This window comes from Tetrao urogallus (assembly GCF_951394365.1).
Source record: "Tetrao urogallus genome assembly, chromosome: 6".
Taxonomy (NCBI): domain Eukaryota; kingdom Metazoa; phylum Chordata; class Aves; order Galliformes; family Phasianidae; genus Tetrao; species Tetrao urogallus.
This window is the reverse complement of record NC_136819.1, coordinates 21,416,522-21,439,293: the sequence shown is the minus strand read 5'-3', so window position 1 is coordinate 21,439,293 and position 22,772 is coordinate 21,416,522.

Here is a 22,772-nt window from a genome sequence, read left to right as displayed (position 1 = left end):
TGCTTTTGCTATGTAAATCTTATTTCCCCTGTTGTCCAACTATGGACAATTACAGCTACAAAACTGTAGTTTGGAATATTTGCAACTAATGAACTATGAACTACAACACAGAGTATCGCTTCAACATTACATGGCGTAGCTTAGCAGCAAAACAAGTTTTCACCTGAGTTTTTAGCTACAGATCATGTAATACCATGCCATTCTAGGTTACAGGGAAAAACACAGGGTAGTCCAAATCCTTCATGGAAAATTCACAGATGTTTCCCATGGCAAAGTAAGATTTTCACTTCTTGTCTTGAGAAGATGTATTAAGAACTCAAAGGTCACTAAAACTTTGATAATGGTCTTTTGCTGACCTGATTAGCACAGAAGACCCAATGTTAAGTACTATTTGACTTATACCAGCAATTTTTTGTATGTATATGATCTGAGATTGTATAAATATCTGCGAGAGAGCTCAAACTGACTCTACTGCATACTGAGACAAACCCTCAAAACACAAACTCAGAAATCATTCTTTGTGGCAGCAGTATTCCTTACTGAATGGTCATCCTTATTATGAAGCTATCTTTAGTAGTCAACCATTCATGAAAAAAACAAAAAATAGTCCTGGGTGAAATACTATACAGTTCTGTTTATGGCTTCTAACCGTTTGCTTTACATCACAACTGAATGATATTTCCTTTGGAAAGAACATGAGGCATGTATTAAATCTGAAGGAAGGACACTCATTACTTCATGAACAAGTTGTCTTCCAGGACAGCTTTGGCCTAGCTGTGCTTACCTCATAAGAATTGACAGCACTGTGAATGTCCAGTAAACCCACTTACTTTGAAGAGATTGCTATTTATCGTAGCAAGTAATGCTATTTTTTCCAGAGCTTAGCTTTAGAACTAAGAAGTTGCATGCTATTAGAAGGACAAAGGTTTAACTGTTTCCAGGAATTAATATTATCATCATAAGCACAAGCTGTAACAATACTAATTAAAGAACCATGGATGTGTCAAAGTTATTTCTTTAGTTCTGGGAAGGAACAGGATTTTGATGTAAATCTCCTTGTCCCTACCCCCTGCATTTTACTAATTAGTGAATAATATGGATGCCAGGTCTTTGGCACATACTATTCCAAAATCCAGTCCTATTATACCATACAATGTGCAGATGTAGATGTATCTACATAGGTCTCTCCAAATGTAGTATCTCCTATTTATTTCCATGAAAACTACAACAGATAACATAGACCAAAAAAACAAAGATATAGGAAATTGCCAGCTACAAAAAAACTGTTTCTCAACACAGCCACCGGTATTAGTTATGCATTTTTGCCAGCAATGAATGAGAGCCTAAATGACACAGTCAGAAAAATTGGCACCAATGGAGGTGACCCACTGTCACTGTTGCCAGTCTTGAAATGCACCACCCACCACCTCACAATGCTCACATCCATTGTTTGGCCTCCACAACAATTAAGCAAGGATTGATGAATGTCAGTGGGTGCCATTTCTTTTGCATGGAGGAATTCAATGATACATCTTTGTTTTATACACACTTCCATCTCTGACACCATTTGGTCAGACCACCCCCCCCTGCTGCCATCTGTCACTCAGCAGCAAAATATAATGGGATATTGATAGGAAAGTTCAGCCTCTACTACCATGCTACCAGTCTGTCTCAGATGTTGTGGGCCAAGATAATAAAACAAGAGGCACTACTTTTGAAGCAGCCTTCATATTCTCCCATGTGAGCATTTTGCCAGATGATCAAGCTAGTACACACGCAAGACATAGAACAGCGAACAGCCTCTGCCCTTGTCCACAGGAATAGCACTTTAAAGGACTTTATTAAGGAATATGAAGATTTAGAAAAAACTTTTAAATTTGTTGGTACACTGTAAATTATAACAGTGAGTGAATATGAAATATGAAATCACAAGCATCAGCAATATAGATTGAAGAAAAAATGCTAGTCACGAACCACTTTTAAGAGTTCTGAGCGCTGTTGTCAATGGTATATACAATGTTTCGCTCTTGAAACTCCTCTAGTGCAGAGACCAGCAATTCACCGGACTACAGCTTAACGTACCAACCCAGGTTTTCCCAGGAGAAGTATTTTACACATTTCTGAAACACAGTGTAAGGAAATTAATCAACTAAATGACCAGATGACTGCTTTCCATTTCTGATGCTTGGGAAATACTGTTCACTCAGAGGAAATATTAATTCCAAAAAGAGATTTTAAAAGAAAGTGGCAGTGTTGATTGTTGGCTGACTCAGAAATCAGGAAAGGGGAAGATGAAACAAAGTGATTCAGACAAAAGGAAAAAGCCCTTAATCTGGCTTGTCTGGAGACACAAGTCTCCTGAAGCAAAATAAATAAATAAATAACATGACTAATCTATCTTGCTTTCCTTTCTGAGGACAAACAGGGAAAAAGCAACACAAATGCAGCAAAAGCATGCATGATTGGCTTTCTTTGAATAAGATCCCACTTGACAACATCATACTTTATTTTCCTGGGTGCTAGATTTATATTTGAGCTTAATTATTGCCTGCATGAGCTTGTGAGACCCAAAAGGAGTGCCCTCCAAGATGCATATGACCTGTAAATAGTGGTTTGTGTTTGTGCCATAGGAGAAGGGGAAGTGTTTTCTTTTTCTTTCTTTTCTTTTCTTTTCTTTTCTTTTCTTTTCTTTTCTTTTCTTTTCTTTTCTTTTCTTTTCTTTTCTTTTCTTTTCTTTTCTTTTCTTTTCTTTTCTTTTCTTTTCTTTTCTTTTCTTTTCTTTTCTTTTCTTTTCTTTTCTTTTCTTTTCTTTTCTTTTCTTTTCTTTTAAACAGAAGATGTAATAGTTTATGACAAGGTCTATTATACCCTGGAAGAAAAAGGGAAAAAGAAATGTCTATGCTGTAGCAAAAGCTAATACATTCCAAATGTCAGCCTCCATCAAGGCACACCAAGTATGGACAGTGATTGCTAAGCCATCTATCCATCAGTTTTTGAAATGTGTTATCAAATATAAATAAGGAAGTGGAGATGAATATGACTCTATAAGAACTATTCTAGTTGTTTTCTTTAGACATAATCTACAACTTCTGATATTTTATGTCATTTACAAGAGCAACGCCAGGAGCAGAACGTAGTGCCAGCCTTGCCTGTGGGTGCTGCGAAACATAAACTAGCATTTCTGTTCACGTTAATACAATTTGAAAAGAGTGTCCTTTCACTGCTGGAGGCTTGTCTACTAGAAGACAACATAGGTCACTTTCCTAAATCAGTGTTTAGGTTAGATTTGTGCATTGTCTGACATCTAAAAATTAGATAACCTATACTAAAAAACTTTCAGTTTCAAATATTGGTCACCTTTCTGTATACCAAAAGTTCTCAAAGAAATTCAGTTTGTTTCCATACGGAATTGAAACAGTTTGTCTGCTCTGGAAGAAGGTGGAAGGCAGATGGTAGGCAGTATTACTTGGGCTGGTGTTTTAGCAGCAGGTTCTCAGGAAGCACCTCCAGTTATGAAATGCAGCCACTTGAATATCTTGAATGCCTATGCTTTCAGATTGGATGCCTGAAGATCCATAAGGGTACAAGGCAAGAAAGGTTCTAAATTGTGCTCTATATTACTATTCAATCTATATTCCTAGTTTCAGAGACTTATGTCCTGAGTTTAGAATAAATATGTTTTCCGCTGTTCTTACATCTCTACACATCCACACAGACACCATGCTTCCCAGCTCTGTGACTGACTGGTAAGGCTTATACTTGCTGAATCAGCAGAAAATGGCAATTTTGATGAGAAATTATGGTATTTTCTACCAACTCAGACCAGCACGAATCTCAGCTTTGTTGCATAGCAGATCTGTGGTAACAAGAGTCTCGGATAAACTTCTCTTTCTTGAAATTGGAGCACTGAAAAGCCATTAGCTTTGCCAAATAGATTTGAAACTGATTATTATAGTGCAGGTGAGCTCTGAAATGACAAGGCACCTGAATCCTGCAAGATTCTTCTGGTACAGACCTCTACATTTTCCTTCCTTAGCCAAGATTAATGAAAAAAAGATTTTATTAATAATGTGGAATGTTGGGCATGTAATTAATTTTTTTATATCATAATGCACAATTAGTCTCAGAAATATCTCATGAATCTCCTCCAAAACAACAAGTGTTACTGTGTCAGGTGGTTGTTAAGACCTATAACTGCAGTTCTGCCATGTCCCTGGGGAATTCTGTCTTCAGTGACTTCACTTCAGCCTGCACTTTCACTGCAAGAGATTTTGAATCCACGGCTTCCAAATTTTGCCATTTTTATATTAGCTAACCAAGATCATTTGATCACATGATGGATTCTTATGACATCAGTTCTGCCTATGACTACTATTTTCCATCAGTGAAATAGTGATGTTAGCACAACAGCGTCTCTCCAAGGTGAAAACTGCTTTTACGACCCTAAATCACTAAGTGATTTCTTTTAACTTTCACAGACTCTCTATACTTCTGTAAATTCCAAAAGATTCTAGAATGTGTTTCCATTGATGAGCTTTTTTCATTTTTCTGTTTAAAAAAAGTGTCAGCAAGTCACACGTGACACTGTCATGTACAGAATCAATGTTTCAATCATCTTCATATTTTGTCAACTTTTAAGTTCCAGCTTTTCTTTTTTTTTAAATTGCTCTTGCCTTCCATTCAGCATATATTTATTGCTCACTTGTATTCACTTCCATTCTTAGGTCACTTTCCTGCTAGGAATGTGGAATGCACTATGGAGGAATGCACTAATGTGGAATGCACACAATAGGAATGCACAATGCTAGGAATGCACTTGGAACTTGCTCTAAAATTAGCCCGCAGATGTCTTTAGTCTTGATGAAATGTCTAGAGAATGCGTAAATTAATCTTTTAAATACTTAGTGATTTAAAGTTAACATGCAAAATTTAAAATGAAATAATGCAGTTTAGTTAGACAATTCTGAGTTTATAAAAGTCTTGAGAAAAAATAATATGGGAAGCTCAGGGCATTAGGTACCAGAATGCCATTCTCAGCCTATGCTTTGGCTACAGATTTTTCTTCTAGTCATCCACAAAGTGCTGAGATCTGGTCTTTTGATTGCAGTATTTGACACTTCTAAGCCAACTGGATCAATGTTCCTGACTGTATCTTTAGAACTGGTTAAATTCACTGTGGAGAAATTATGACCCAGGGAAGTGACAGAAGAGCACATTCAAGTCCTCATAGGTTTGTCAAATTCTGAATACTCATGTACTGTAAGGAAAGTAAGAGAAAGTAGGATATTGCTGAGATATTGAAACATTTATATGGAATAAGTCTATGAAGAACCTCTGGGTATTGCTGTTATTCCCCTCAATAATAAGAATAAGCAATAACTTTGATTATGGAAAAAAAACTATGAGCAAAGAAAAAATAATATCATACACCAGAAACTAGAACGTGATAAGCTCTTTTACCATGAGAAAGCAGAAAAACATTAGAATTGAGAGATGATAAATGTTTGATTTATATAATCACATTGCTTACATTTTCCTCAGTAATCAAATAAGTAGATCGTAGGGATGTAAAAAGTACACACAGGCATGAAATTCCCTCCTGGACTTTTTAAAGTATGCACGTAGATTTAGAGAAAGACTGTAGTCAAAATAAACTATAACAATGAAAACCAAACAGATTTATATATTGATTCTACAGATGACTGGACAGAACGAAAGGTAAAAATTATTGCAGATACATTTGGACATCTTAAAAAAACAAACAGATCAATAAGATTTATTTAGTTAGAGCAGACTAAAATTCACTAGTATAATAACAGAACTATTTGTCTTACAAGTATCTTGTTATTGGTGATCAATAATGCAGCTAAGATGACTGATGGCTTTGTTTTCTTGCAGTGCCTCAGCCAGTCTAAATTATTTATTTGACATGCTGCCTCTTGGCAAATGCAAGGGAACAGTGATAAGAAATTTGCATTCCTCTAATATATATACCTCCGGATGAATGTAGAACATTTCTCAAGCTTTTGCTGAATGAAATATGGCGTTAGTCCGAGGGACAATTCTGCTGACCGGACATGTTTTTGTCTTCTGGCATGAATAGCAATATAGCCATCAGAATGAAAAACTAGATAGAGTTACTTATATTTGTTGCAAACAGCAGTTGTATAATGCAGAAGAGAACACTGGTGTTTTCAAAAATATCCAGAATTTAGCTGGCCCAGTTTACCTGAAGCTATAGTTTCAAGTTGTTGTAGCCAGTTTTAGTCTTTAGGCAGAGAAGAAGGAAGAAGATGAAAAAAAATCCAAAAAAACTAAGAACTTAAAAGCAGGACAGAAAAATCTACCAAGTTCAGTGTACTGCTTCCAACAGTGGCCAACTCTGAAACTGAGGTGAAGAGTGAATAGAATCAATACCCAAGGAGTTGGCCCAGTTTACCTGCATCATCTATTCTCCATGCTGAGGAGTTCTGTTACTCTGTTACATGCAAGCCTTTCAATAGGTTCAGTCATCCTTTCTTTTCTCTGCACTGTTTTGGCTATGCTACAACCTATTCAAGACTTGGTAATTACAAATGAGTTCAAGGTGTGACTGTAGATAGATTTACACACTGGTGTAGCAATATTCATTTCTTTTCCTATGATTTCTTAATACATAATTCATAACATTCTATTCCTTTTTGTGTTTTTTCCTATTTTATAACATTATTTTTAACTATTGCTGGGCATGAAGCAGATATTTTCAGAAGCTTACACACAGTAACTCTAGCATCTCTTTTCTAAACTTTAAGAAAATTATAATTTAAAAATGTTCATGGTACATGTGCTTCTTCTTACAGATTATTTTGAATTTTTTTAATATTGATTTTAGTTTGCTGGTTTCCATTTACATAGGATCACAAGGCCCTTCTAGCAAAACTGCTGCTTGCTCTTCTTTTGAATAATTTTGGATTGATAGTAGACTATCACCTCACTTTTTACCTTCTCTACTAACGTTTACAAATGTTTTCAGTAGTTTAGATATCAGTTTAGATTCCTGTGTGGGACAGGATAGAAACTCTAACTTTGCTTAAAGGCAAGATAAAAATAACAGTGATAAAGATTAACCAGAGCAAAACTGGGGAAAAATGCTTGCCCTGGATTTCATTGCTTTATCACTGTAGAAATTTCAAGGTTCTGCTCCCTAAATATCCTGCAAAGATGAGTGTAAACTTCAACTGCTCTGTGTGTTCCTACAGAGGGAATCTCTTCTGCATGTGGAGCAGGTACAGAGAGCATTCTAGCTCACAGAGGCAAGCTGCTGGCAGCTGACTCACACAGATGATGTTTCCTCAAACCCCTTCCACTTTATTAAAGCTGCACCTGTAACCATCTCATATCCACTCAAAAATTAGCAGTTCTGGAAATAAGTTGCCATAACAACAAAATAAACACTTGACTAACCTGGTAACAGCATTTTAAGACATTATTAAAATAATTTTATCATTGGAAAATAATGCTGAGCCCTTATGAAAACAGAAATGTTCCAGTTAACAGTTAAATCCAAGAAAAGCGCTTTCCTAATCAAAGGCCAGTCTGTACACAACCCATATATCAGAAATTGATCATTGTAATTTGACAGAATTGCTGGATTTACAGGACAGGCTCTGGAAAACCTAGACAGGAACCTCCTAATTTTGCTATTTCAAGATCAGGTCAATTATTAATTTCCCTTGCCGGTGCCACTACAGTCTTCCGCCTGGTGTTAATATTTTTATTTTCAATGAGGAAGCACCAGTGCTAGCCCAGAGCACTACTAGTAGCTTGTCAGAAATGTTCCTGGTACCATGGTGGTGCTAGCTTCAGCAACCACCAGTGACACCCCATGCTACTGCTGTGGCAAGGCTTGGCATTCACACAGCACTGCCAGTGCCCCTATGGCTCAGTGCTGCAGGGTGGCAGAGAGTTTTGGTCTTCTGTAGTTCACCACTGGAAACTACCTCTTTGACTTTTCATTGTGACTTGTTCAGTATTGAAAAACAAAGTCAATGGGTGCACTCCTGTCTGGCTCATGACTCATTTTATGGTACACGATTTCCATTGTCTATGATTTTGAGATCTGCAGTGCAGGTAGATTAATTTCTGAGCAATGGAAATACTGTATTGTATTTGCCACGAGTCCTACACAGCATCTAACAGCACTTTAAAACTGTTTGTTTCTCCTATTCAGATAAAATTAACGCACTTTAAAGAGGTGAAGGCAGAATGGACAATTACAAAATGCTGCTGAAAACAATTAGTTCTCATTTGCTTAACACCATTTCCTAATGTGCAGCTGTAAAACTTTTCACAGGAACTTTAAAATACAATCAATTTTCCTTGGCTATTTCCTAATAATTCAAACCAAGTGCAGAAGCTGACACGCAATCAACTTAATACAGGTCGATACCCATTTTCTTTCAGTTAAATAGGAATCTTAACATAGTGACACAAGCTGTGGAATCACAAATAGTTACTGCGTATCTGTTTACTGAAGGTGTATGCAGAGAGAGAACATGACTCAGCTACCTTTAGTCATATTGAATGAAACTCACCAGTACTTCTCATTAAATAAAACGAAGAATATCTCCAGTCATTAGGACGAAAATAGTCTGAGAATCTCTCAGTCTCAAACACAAGGTTTACACATATGTTTCATTTCCATAAATAAGACTAAAGCAGTTAACAGAATCGGTGTCTGACTGATCTTGTTTGGGAAAATGAAAATAAGAAAGTGAACTTCTGCAGTCACTCTGCAGAAGTTAAAACCAGAATAAACTAAGCCCTACACACATGAAGTAATACATACCTCTCTGCAAAGCTGACCTTTCACTCTGTTTGCAGCACCACAAAATAATGGAAGGTAATGGCTGGAATCTGCAGAACAACACCCTAACCAGTTGAAATTGCCATAAAGGCTCAGGAAACAATAAGGAAGGAAGTGTCAGGAACTTCCCTACAGACCACATGCAAATATTTGTGAGATGAAGTACAAGATTTTCTGGACTTAATTTTAGATGTCATCTGAAAAATGCCACATTCCCCCCAGATGACATAATAAGTTATTCATGCATAAACTTAATTACCCATATGACATTTATCACAAACTTATATCTGCATTGGTTGGTTATGATAGTCAAGTCTGAGCTTTTAATGTGGCTCTGATGAAGCCATTAAAACAAAATGGGAACAGATAAAATTAAGACAAGTCCCATCTTTTCGTGACTAAAATATTTTTAATACTTTGATAACTGCTTTCGAGTGTGATGTTCTCAGGTTTTGCTGATGCATTATTCCACAGTGGTAGAATTTGCTACCTGACCCTTAGTTTTGCTGGATCATAGTTTATAGGACACAGCTGAAATGATTAAGTTTTTTGCTAGGTATAAGTATGTCATCTGTTGTGTTTGCAATGAAAATGTGTGCTGGTGAATAAAAAGGAGGTAAAGATCCCTATCAGAAAAAAAAATTATTGACATGCGTGATGAATTACATATAAAGCTCACACAAACAGTTGGACAGGCATCCACAATGAGATTTATTTTCATACACTCACCTGACTCATTTTTTTCCTATTTCACTGAGAATAAATACATGACTGTCACCACAATAATATGGTTCTCTTTCACCAAGTGATTATTTCCAATGGTCCACGAGGATGTTTTCCTCTGTGTCCTTGTTTGATATTTTATTTTTGTATTTGCCAGTCTTATTTTCCTGATGCTTGAGATATGAATTATCAGAGGCCAAAGGGGAAGAGATGCAGTCTTAGAAGAGCATGTTCCCAATGTCAATAATGTCAGAAACCAAAAAACCCACCTTAAAAATAAGAGAGAAAAATACAAGGTGCAGAGAAAGGAGCAAAGGCCTACTCTTTAAAAATAGAAGATCTTTGGTGAAACTGCAGATTTCTGTGGGTTGGTGATCTGTGCTAGCTGCAAGACCCTCTGCATGCATTTTCATGTAGAACACATAAACTGGATTTAGTAGAAAAAGTAACAACACTACAAAACAACTCTCCATATTTGGTTTGATGGTTGCCTCAGTAGAAGAGTCAAAGACTTCAGAATTAATGCTACTTGCATATTTCAGTAGAGGTGCTACAAAAAATTTGCATATGAAGAAATAATTACTTGTAAGAACACAGATTACTTTAATCTCTAGGGATATGAAGCCAATGCCTATGCAAATCCCATGAGACTGCTCAACACACAGTCATCTGGAAGACAGTGATGTCTAACAACTAAGCTATGAATTGTAGTATAATTCAATATCTGTGAATAATAAAGACCATATTTACTTGTGACTGATGTTCATACTATCCTTACAGAAAGGTATGATCCATTTATCCATCAAGTAGGAATGAGGGAAAGGTTTTAACTCACTAATACTAGGTTAATAATTTTAATGTGATTTACCTAGGAAATAGCTACCTACCAAGAACAGAACAATGGTAGATTCAGCCAGCGCTGATTTTCAAGAACAGAGTAATCTTGTAGTAGTTCCAATATGTGTTACAGTCTTTCTATTTTCTTCATTAGCAATAGTGACTTCAATGGGAATTTGCAATGCTTGGGAGAAAATTTTTATGCCTCCTAAGTGGTGTTTTGTGTATGCTTAAATGCATTTATTTAGATATATATTTACCTAGCTCTCTCATTCCAGCAGAACTATGTCGGGAATGTATAATAGGTGGAGAGCTGGGGAGAGCCGGACACAAATGAAAGCCTCTGATTTTCCCAGTATATGCGAAACTGGCCACATCTCTCTTTTTCCCTGATGAAACAAGACAATATCCTTAATGTGTTCAAACAAATTATTTTGAAACACAACGAATTCACTGTGCTTGAGAACTACTTCTCTCCACTGCACTTGCAGTTTATAGAGACAAATAAGGGCCAGGATTGGCTACACTTAACTACCATGAATTCCAAAGCTCACTTGTAACAGAAACAGCGTATACCATAGGTAAGATATCTAGGATTTGTGCCTTAACTATAACGCAGTATACAGACAGAATATAATAATCTAAGCAGGATTCTACATTTTTAATCTCTCTTAAATAAAGCTTATTTATTGTTCAATAACAAAATTCAAAAGGGTTGACTCAGAGAATTTTTTCTTCCTTTTTTCTTTTTCTTTATTTTCCTCACTGTCATCATACAAAACCTTGGTTCTTCTGGAGTCCCCCTCAAGTCTGAGCTTTTGTACTAGATTTGTTACAGTTCGCACAGAGATGGAAACAGTCATCTACAGTTTGGATCATCTGAAGGATTACATTTATTGAAGGAACCGAACGAACTTTACCCATGGAAATATTGAAGGGGGAATATATAAAGGAATTTAATTAAATTTGCATCCCTGAAGGTGACTTGTTAGCACTGTTGAGAATTAGAGTGTTCATGTGACTATAAAGGCTACGTTGGTTGATTTGGTGTGTCATATTGAATTATGGCAGCCTGAATCCATGTCAAACATTGTATCTCTGAGGGGAGGATAGGCAAAGTCAAGGATAACTTCTGCATTTGTTAAATATCCCAATCAGATTTGTAGCTGAGGAGGAACAGTCTAGAGCTGAACAGTATGGGATGCCTGAAACCCCAGAATATTTTTGCAAATAGTTGTGAGAAGGAGAGCAAATGGGGAAATTTCCACAATATTTTAATGGCTAAAAATATATTTGTCAAAATGGCATTATTGTATTATTTCACATTGCATATCAGAGCAAAAATCAGAGCAAAATGCATCTGTTCCAGTGACCAACGACAATTTCAACACCCAAACACAACTTGTTATATAGAATTTGTATTGTCATTCAATGTCCTGAAAATTATTTATGGAAAGTGAAAGCATCTAACAAGTTTATTATTTGTCTAAATACTTGATTCTTTCTCAATGTTATACGGTGGGAACAATATTCAGTGCCTGTGACTTCCCAATGTTTGGGGTTAAAACGGTATTTTTATGACCTCTTTTAAATGCAATGTATGAATTTTCACTAGGGTTATTTCTTTTTCTTGCGACAAAAAATAACTGGAAGCATTGGACTGGCCTTTGCATGACTCATTGCATCAGACTTTCTTTCTCATAATCTTTGTCTCTCCACTGCGGGTTTTTTTGTTTACCTCATGCATACTTTGCATAAAACATATACTTGCAGGTCCAGTTATATTACTTCACTCTTTTGTGTTTTTTTGGAATTGGCTTAACAGTTGACAAAATTGTCAGTTTCTATAATTTTAACCATTTTATTAATGTGGATAGGATGAACATAACTGTCTAGTTATGGAATTGGTATAAGGATATTCTGAACTCAGATATATATGTTTGGAAATTACTTAAGAATTACTTATACTATGGAAACGTAGTTCAGATACTGACTTGTTTTAATCTGTAGTGCTCCATTTATTTTCAGTGGAGTAACTCTGACCTCTTAAAGCAGTCTAATGTCCCACACCCATAAACAGTATGAAACTAAGTAAAAGGAGAATAAAGCAATAGACTTGGATGTGAGCATGGTAAATTTTATCAGAAGTTCAGTTCTTTTCTAGCTCTCTTTATAGAACATCTATGAGAATTATAATATTTACAGAAATAAGAGGTTATTAAAATCAGGTAGAAGAAACTGACCAAGCAAATCACTAGTGAGTCTGCCTGACATTTCACCCATGAGCTGCATTCATGCCCCGAAGCACCCAGTTCTGCCCTGGTATTGTGGCCTTGAGCTCAGACAGCACATCTCTTTTGTGTCACCAGGCTGTAACTCTATCACACTCTGAGTTGGAAAGTCGGCTATTTTTATTTGTGTGAGGTGTAAAAGCATGCTGAGGTTTTAAAAAAGGAGGTACTAGATGAAGTGGCTAAAAAAGATCTCATTCAGAGGATTAGTTTTGGTCATCACACTGCGGTGGGCACAGTGGAACAAAACAGTGCCCTGAAAAGTGAAAAAATGAAGAGACTATTCTAGTGTCCTTAGTCTGTATGTCCATATACATTACACAGCATGTTGGCCTCCCCTCCGCTTTTAAGGAGAAGCATCGTGGAATACGGTTTCTTATAAATTCTGGAATGACATCCAGTGTTTTCTCTAGATGCTTTTACTCCTGTACAGCAGTGTTTAAAGAAGGCTGTCAGGACTCAGAGCATCTTTTTCCCTTTCCAAATGCATTTCTTATAAAGCAGGGAACATTTATCCTGCATCTTTCAAGTCAATATCAAGGTAGCAGGGTGATCTGCATACCAATCGATTTGCAAATGTATACTCTTTCTGTCTCTGCCAACAGGATTAAAACTCATTCATGAAACAACAGCTTTCCGTAATCACCTCCTGCCAGATTTCAATAATAACTCAGGCACATAAAAGCCTCTTGGTTTTTTATGTATTAAAAATACTTTCCTCTAATTTTCTACCTCTTGGACAGTAACTTCTCATTCACTTGAAAGCCTTCTGAATGTGCTTTATCATCCATCCTCCAAAAACGCCATCTACTTACTGACTGCAAAGACTATTCCCATTAACCAAAAGAAAAAGGTGGTTGGTTTATATCCCAATCTGACAGCGGATAGGATCTGAAAGAGCCCTGAGTCATCATCATTTTAATGCAAATCTCAGTTACTGCCTTAATTTAAAGTCATTACTTCCAAATTGTTAAATTCTTATGGATAATGAGCTTGGCAGTTCTTATCTACTCTCTATGGACAGTTGTCCATTTCAGAAAAGCCATCAGATCCTATGCCATATTTTATGTAGAATATTCAGTCACTAGTAAGCAAAGCAGTTAGACTTCTTCACTGGGCAATTTGTACTTTTGCTTCAGATTATAACGTGTCTATATAATTAAATGTTGTGTTAACCTGACAAATCTATTTTGAAACAGTGCAATTTTCACTCGCTGTGGTAAGAGTCAGTACAGTCAGTGAAAATGAGCTTTTCTTGTAAACCAAAACAACAAATGAATGTAAAAAAAAAATACACTTTATGTTCATAATTGAGACAAAACCCAAGAGCTGTAAAGAATTTTTCCCTCTCAGTGGCTGTGCTGTGAGGGCCCAATACCAGCCCAAAGTTCTAGGTTGCCCATTGGGGACCATCCATAAGTTTGCATGGGGCAATTCCTACATTTCCAGCTTAAGGAGGAGTAATTTCAGTCTGCAGGTATAAAGGGCTGCATGAGTTTGAATGGCAAAACAAAGTTCTTGGCAAGCATACTTAATAGTCAGTGCTAACAGAATTCAGTCTGAAGAACCTGAAACCAACTTGCATCTGTTTAGTCATTTGACTATTTTGATGCTCAGGACATAGATCTGAAACACAGCCCAAATTACCCCCAAAAGTGTATGATGCAAAAAAACAACAGTACCTCTATAGCACTTTTGACACAGTACACTCATTTAAACAAGCACTCTTATTGATAACGCATGCTGGAAAAGCATCACTGTTCATAGTTTGTTTTATATTGTCTTCATATTTGAAGGACAAAAATTGCCAATTGCACAAGGCAATTACACACAGGAAGCATGCAAGAAAAGAAGAAAATCTTTGATAGTACAGCAACATAACTGTGCAGTTGCTTATTTTCCCTCGCAAATAAGTAAAACTGACTTTAGCACCCATCAGCTGTAATGCACAAAAGGTATGTTCTTTTGTTCTATGAAGGAAATATCTTGTAAATTTCCAGATACAAGACAGTTTGAAACACTGAAATGGATATGAAAGCAACTATCAAATGGTTCCTGTCTTTGCTTTTTCAACAGTAGGGTTGCCATAGGCATTAGAAAGGACTGTGGAAAGTGTTAGAAAGTGGACTGTGAAGTGTTAGGACTGAAGGCTGTGCTGCATGAGTTCTTACTTCTGCTGGAGAGACAGGCTCTGGAGCAAGAGTACACAAATTATTGGTGCTGCTGGGATGCACCTCATGCAGCATCATAAAATCTAGCATCATCTGATTTCACGGCTGGCATCAAGAACTAATCTGACTTTCTGGGGCTGGCAAAAGGCAAAGCAAATACCTGGAATTCACTGTTTGCCACTTTCAGTGGTCTTCTGCCCTCACCCACAGCCTGCTTTGCTTACTTCTATGGTCTTGCTCTCATCAGTTCCCTTATGATATAGATTCACAGTTACCCTGTGAATTAAGAGTGGTCAGGAAGAGAACACAATTTGCTGACAGTACCTTACATTAGCCATGGAAAATAGCTGATGAATGTATTTACATTAAAATGATTCTGGGCCAAGAGACTATCTTAGGAAATAAGACGTTAGACCTGCAGGTCTTAGACCTGCTGGCACGTGGGATGCAAAATTCATAGGAGAGCTTCAATACAGTTTGACAGAAAGAAGAGAGAGAGAAATCAGGAAGTACCAATTGAAGCACTTCTTGTATTTTAGAGAACAATAAAGTTATTCCTAGGTTAAAATGTCCTGCAACATCTTTAGATCTGTTTTATATATAACTGGCTCTTAAACACTAGTTGTGTTGATGGAATCAAAATGGAGAGCTGACAAGTCTGCTGAAAAACTGGGCCTAGAATTCTCCTGTTCGGAAAATATTCTCAGCACAGGCAATCAAAACTATCCTGCTAATAAAGCCATAATATCTCATTTTGATTTTGTGAGTACTGCTATTCATTCAGAGGCACTCCTTGCACATGGAACTCACTTAATGGAACTGATATGCCCCTTCAAAGAAAAAGCATCCATTTATTTGCACCAAAGCAACTGCTTTTTGTCTTTGCAATGCCTACGTGTGCATGTAGAGCACTTGCCTGGATGCTTTCCTGTGTAACCTACTGTAGGGAACCTACTGTAGCAGGAAGGTTGGACCTGATATCTCCAGAAACCCCTTCTACCCTCTATGATTCTGTGAAATTATGCCCAGGCTTTGCTTATTCTCAATAAGCAGTTTGCATGCTGCACCCTTTTTTGGAGATTAGCAGAATAAATCAGCATAGTCAGGGGACATTCTTTTGCCAGCTGGCATGAATATCTGGAAATGTTCCTACACACATTATATTTACTATTATAGATGTAGGTAAAGTGTCTGTTGTGCTGGGCGTGTTAATGAGTGGACTGCAGCCCTCTTGGTCCCTTGGCAGTTCTGCACCTGTTTAAAGCAAGAACTGTTTGTCATAAAAGATAAATGGTTGAGAATATAAGGCATGAAAATGAAATTGTTTCTGTAGTATTCGGCTTGCAATAGTTAATAAACTCAGTGTTTCATTTTTGTTTTGTTGTTTAATATCTGCTCTGGTGCTCATTCTCTAGCCAGAGAGATGTAAATTCAGACTCTTCAGGAATACGTGTCATAAGACATTAAAGATGCAGCTGGACAAATGCCAAGAAATATCTATAGGACTTTGACAAATATGCCAAATAGCAAACATCATACTCACTTGTCATATTCCCTTGAGTCATCATGTAATTGGGCTGCAAAATTATGTGCCAGTGCTAAAGACTGTGCCCACTTCTTCAGCTACAGGCAGACAAGGAAAGGAGGGAAATGTGGACTTTACTTCCTTCTCATATAGGATACAGCTAAGCTCTAAAATCGAGGTGGGCCAAGTCTGACTGCTATGGAAGCTGGATCTTGATATTGAAAGCTCTCGACTCACTGTGATACAGAGATGTTGGCTGCTAACTCTAGTGTGGTCCTCCAGCATGAATGCGGCAATTAAATCCCAATCTAGACTGTACATGACAGGAAGAAACATTCATCTTTTAGACACAGAGCTCTTAAATTCTTCCTCTGAGAAAAAGGTAGGAGGCTGAATGGAGTGTGCCAGAGGTGAGATTTGGCCTGCAGATCACCGGATTGATTGTGCCTGTTTAGAACATCTTGAGGTCACTCCAAACTATGCTCCCAAAGAAATGCTTTTTCATGTGTCGTTTAGGGCTAAATCTCTCAAGCATTGTGCACAGACTCTGAATCTCCACCACTTCAGATTTATCTGACTACAGACAAGACCATTCTCTTGAATGTGAATCAGGCATTAATTCAGTCATATCATAAGTTCATCCTCTCCCCTATTACAAGAGAATCTCTCTGATAGGCTTCACCAAAGGAAGGTCATGCCTAACTAATCTTGTGGCCTTCTATGATGGAGTGACGGCATTGGTGGACGAAGGGAAGGCGACCGATGTCATTTTCCTGGACCTGAGCAAGGCCTTTGACATGGTCCCCCACCACATCCTCATCTCCAAATTGGAGGGAAGTGGATTTGATGGGTGGACGACCCGATGGATAAGCAATTGGTTGAAAGGCCGCAGACAGAGGGTGGTGGTCAATGGCTCTATGTCCAGGTGGAGGCTGGTAACAAGTGGTGTCCCCCAAGGGTCTGTCTTGGGACCGGTGCTCTTTAACATCTTTATCAATGACATCGATGAGGGAATTGAGTGCACCTTCAGCAAGTTTGCTGACGACACCAAGCTGAGTGATGCGGTTGATACGGTGGAAGGAAGGGATGCCATTCAGAGGGACCTCGACAGGCTGGAAAGCTGGGCCCGGGTGAACCTAATGAGGTTCAACACGGCAAAGTGCAAGGTTTTGCATTTGGGCCGGAAGAACCCCAGGCACCTGTACAGGCTGGGAGGAGTGGTCCTTGAGAGCAGCTCGGCAGAGAAGGACCTGGGGGTCCTGATGGACGAGAGACTTAACATGAGCCAGCAGTGCGCTCTGGCAGCTCGAAAGGCAAATGGGATCCTGGGCTCCATCAGGAGAGGGGTGGTCAGCAGGGACAGGGAGGTGATTGTCCCTCTCTACTCGGCTCTTGTGAGGCCCCATCTGGAGTACTGTGTCCAGGTGTGGAGCCCTCAGTACAAGAAAGACATGGAGATTTTGGAAAGGGTCCAGAGGAGGGCGACTAAGATGATCAGGGGGCTGGAGCACCTCCCCTATGGGGACAGGCTGAGGGAGTTGGGCTTGTTCAGCCTGGAGAAGAGAAGGCTGCGGGGTGACCTCATTGCAGCCTATCAGTACTTGAAGGGAACCTACACCCAGGAGGGGAGTAAACTCTTCAAAAGGGCTGACAATAGCAGGACTAGGGGAAATGGATCCAAGTTGAAGGAGGGAAGATTTAGGTTGGATGTTAGGGGGAAGTTCTTTACGAGGAGAGTGGTTAGGCCCTGGAACGGGCTGCCCAGGGAGGTTGTGGATGCCCCGTCCTTGGACGTGTTCAAGGCCAGGTTGGACGGGGTCCTGGGCAACCTGATCTAAATGTGTATGTTTGGTGGCCCTGCTAGGCAGGGGGGTTGGAACTACATGATCCTTGAGGTCCCTTCCAACCCGGGTGATTCTGTGATTCTGTGATAGGAATCTGAGAATGAATATAGAATGCTCTAGTCTATGCATTATTAAGAAAGTAAGTACATGAGGACAAGGATTTGGAATATAATGTCTCTGCTTAATTTCAGAGCTGCAGTTGCTTATGATGATATCTGGAGTGTATATGAACAGTACCATGCATCATAAGCATGATAAAGATGTGGTAATATGAGGCAACACTACAATAAGCACAAGGAGAAAGGTGCTTAGATTTGAAATTAGTCTGAAACGTATTTTCAGGTCATTAGAAAACACAGATGCCTTTGAATTGAACACTAGAATCTACATAGTTCTACTGGTTCCTAAGAGAAAACGGATGAAAATGGATAAAATACAGAGCAACAGAAGGAACTTGAAAAGGAGGGCAGAGGAATGCCAACACCGAAGTCCTGGGGTTAGATTCTATGGATGTGGGATAGACAGTATGCCTACCAGTCTTTGTGACTGTTTTACCTTTAAATGCTGCGTGCATTGATGCAACATAAATTTGCCTGCTGTCTACAGAAATCTGGAAGAGAACTCCAGTATGCACAGAGCTTCTTGGCACATTTAGAAAACTCCACTGGTAGTTTATAGGGTGTAAATTGGTTTAATACTGTCAGATCACACATTCAGGAAAGACTACTTTAGTACCACAGTAGTATCCATTGCAGTGTCCTGGATTCACAGTGCACTATTGTAAGTACAAAGTGACCCCTATCTAAGAGGGACTGAAGTGAGGGGAATAAGAGTACTTTAATTATGCCAGTCTCCAATGCTGTGCTATGCACTGGGAATTTATTGATCTCAGATTGTTATGGACATGAGTGTGCCAGTATGTGGAGAAAAGGATCACTATTTAGTCCTGTCTCATCTTGTGAGATGAGCTGAGCATTTGGGCTGGCACATGAGATGGATTAACAGTGCTTGCCTGAAAACACGAGCTGAGGCTAATAGCAGGACCATGGCAATGTTAACTTACATCTGCTACTTGAGGTGCCTAATTTTTTTTAGAATCATCTGATTTTTAGGTAGGAAACAGAGATTATACACTGCAATTGAAAACAGAAGATACAAGGGACACAGAACCTGTGGAGCTCAACAGAATTTGAGCTCTGGTTTGGGGCTTTTATAGGGTCTTTTTTTTTTTTTTTTACCATCACTGAGAGCTTTATTCTGTGCCATTTGGCAACCTATGCACTCAGTTACATCAGAGGAAAGTAAGTGTGGAGTAACTTCAAAACATTATCACATTAGCATGGGAACTGTATCTAATTAATTCCCTTGTTACTGTAAGATATTTTTCTATTCTATACTCAGCAATATTATGCTTGATAGTGAATTTTAAATAACCTATCCTTTGAGTCTTTATTGTTGTATTTTTTTTTGTTAGCAAAGTACTCCACTGCTCCAAACAACTTCCAATGAACGATCTTTAATTTCCCTTGATGTATTCATAATTTTACTATTAAAAAAATTAATGAATAGCAACTAGCATATTGATATGAGAGAGAACTTTTAGCAAGATTAGTGTTATCTAAAGGGAATCAAAGCCAACCACAGAACCGAGTTAACCAACATAGTCTTTCTTCACAATCGGACCTCAAGAGCAAACAATCTCTACAGTTTGAAAGTGTGTAAACCTCTTATTACATAGCTGTATTGACTTAAAAATGTGAACAGTATTTCAAGCCTAGATTCCCTAGAGCTTCCGTTCCAGATCACAACTGGAAAAAGCCAGATGAGCTGGCAGGCTGGAGAAGAGAGAAGGCTTGAACTCCAACCTGGAAGCCTGAACTTCAACCTAACAAGCACTGGCACTCTGAATTGAAGGCACAATCAAACAGATATAAAAGAAATATTCTACAGATCAGATGACTTCTGGATGAGAGCAAGAAGCTGAAGAAATGCTACCTGCAAACTAGCCTCAATGCTGAAGAGAACTGATAAATATTTGTAAGCCGCAACTATGTCTATAAATTGACTCTTTTTATCAGCTTCTACAAGGCAAATAATTTAAAGCTTTCTCTGCCTGCATGAAGAACAATCAGCAGAGTCATTATCTCACTAAATTATGATTTGACTGGATCACTTTCAATTAAGTCAATTTTTGAAAAGTGTATTCTGTTTTGCAAGGTAGTCAGTCCACGACAGAGTGCACAAGAAGACAGAGGAACAGCAGTTTCAAATCTCACCTTATCAAAGTTTTCAGTAATTCATACAGATATCCTACACTCCTACAGTGCCTTTTCATTGCAAAAGGCATCAAAGCCATTTAAAAGAGTGAGTTGAGAGAGGGACAGAGAGAGAATGCATCTGTAAACCTACAGGAAGAGGTCCGTTATCAGAGAATCACAGAATGGCTTGGGCTGAAAGGACTTCAAGAATCATCAAGTTCTAACCCACATTAGTATTTAATAACCACAAAATAATAAGAAATTTCCTTGATTTAATTTTCAAATTTAAAAATGTCATACCTGGCAACATAACACTTCAAATTGAACACTGAAAACGTTTTAATAATTTTAATTCCAAATTCATAATAATTATTTAATATGGCAGAACTACATCACGCAAATCCCTTAAATGTCACTTAAAGGCTGCATCTCGTTACTGACCCATGTTATTCATGGCATCATACAAAATCATAATCATAATACTACTTGGCACTTTACATCTTTAAAGAACAATGAAAATGTTAATTAATTTCCACAAATGCCTAGGGAGTAAATATTTTCAGACTGATTTTACAGATTAAGGGGATGAAACAATGTGTGGACATAACTTCTCCATGGCAATCTATCAAATAAGTGTCAGATACAGGGCTAAAACACAAAGATTCATCAGGCCTCAAAACAACGCCTGGGGCAGCCACTTACTCATAAATGACGCTTAAAACTTTCTCAGATGCTCCTTAATATATTATTCTACTGTGTAGTGATTATTTACTGTAGTAACTGATGGCTGCTGGACTCACACTGCTCCATCTTTATAATAAAATTATTTTTATTTCAGCCACAGAATCAAGATTTGTTTCTATTAAATTTAGAGCATTCTGATCCAGAGATTAAGCAGGTCAAAAGGTTCTCAGAACAGCACACTAACATACTGGAGCAGAATAGAGTTCCAGATGTATTACTCTTTATTTATCATTATTTTTTTTTAATTATTCTCTTATGTCTCCTTTTCCTAAGAGCTTCAGAGAGTCAGGATCTTTTGGAAAGTTTTTTGAGTGGATAAGAACAAAGGCTTGAAATTTCAGGTGCTAATAGCTTGTTTTACTTAATAATCAAAATGCAAAATATCTAATCTGTTAACTATCTTTCTTATTCACCTAATGAGTATTGCAGAATACTTGTACTAAATACAAAGACTAGAAAATAAATAACCCAGATATTATATACAATATATAAGTTCTGCTGGCCTAAAAGGTATTAGCCTAAGTCAGTCAAAGGGTAAAAACCAAAGCTGAGGAGACCTCTACTTCCACTGCTTGACTTTCCAGCTTTCTAAGCATCTGAGGTCTGGTCCCGTCACACAGCTAAGAGGTGATATTTCCCTCAAGCTACATTGCAGGACCACACTGCACATCTGTGATTATCCAGGAATGTACACTTTTAATACAAAAAAAACAAACGAAACCGAGACACTTCCAAAATAAAAATATCCTTCCTCAGTGTCCCAGTTTTGTCAGTCTTAAGACCCTGAATACACTTGACAGCCAAGAGAACAGAATTCTCAAGACAGCATTAGTCCCATACAAAATCAATCTGTATTGTTTTCTCTTATTTAGAAAAGAAGCTGTCTGGCAGCATCCTACAGAACATTTACCCATGTCTGTGCCTGAACAGTGCACTTCGCATTGAGCTCACAAGAATTAATTTTAATCACTATTTGAAGATCAGAGCTGACTAAGTTGGAAGATAAAGTGCACTGCATTTTCTTATTCAGGAGAAACAAAGACTTTTATAAAATCCATTTGAAAAGAAATCTGATAGGTGTTCCACTCTACATTTTCCAAGACTCCCTATATATTTTAATTTGTTGCACCTACAAACATAAAATAGTACACTCTTTGCACTAAGTTATGCAAAAAACAATGCCAGGTTAGTTGGCTTGTTGCCACAGTGCTCATGATGCTGACCAAGAAGCTAACATGCAACTGAGCTTTAAAGGATAACCTAGTACAAAAAGGAGGAAATGAAGACAAATAAAAAAGGAAGGCAAAAAGAAGAGCTTCTGACACTACTTGCTTTTAATTACTGTTTTAAAAACTGGGAAGTTCATGAGCTCAGATGTATTTAATTAGGAGGTCAGAAATCATCTTCCGAATCTGACATAACATGGAAGAGAAAAAATTGTAAGTGATATAATTGATTTAAGCACCTGATCTCTCTGGGTGCCATAGGAGTGACTCTTCCTTTAGCCCTAGGAAAGTGAGATTACTTTTGTTTT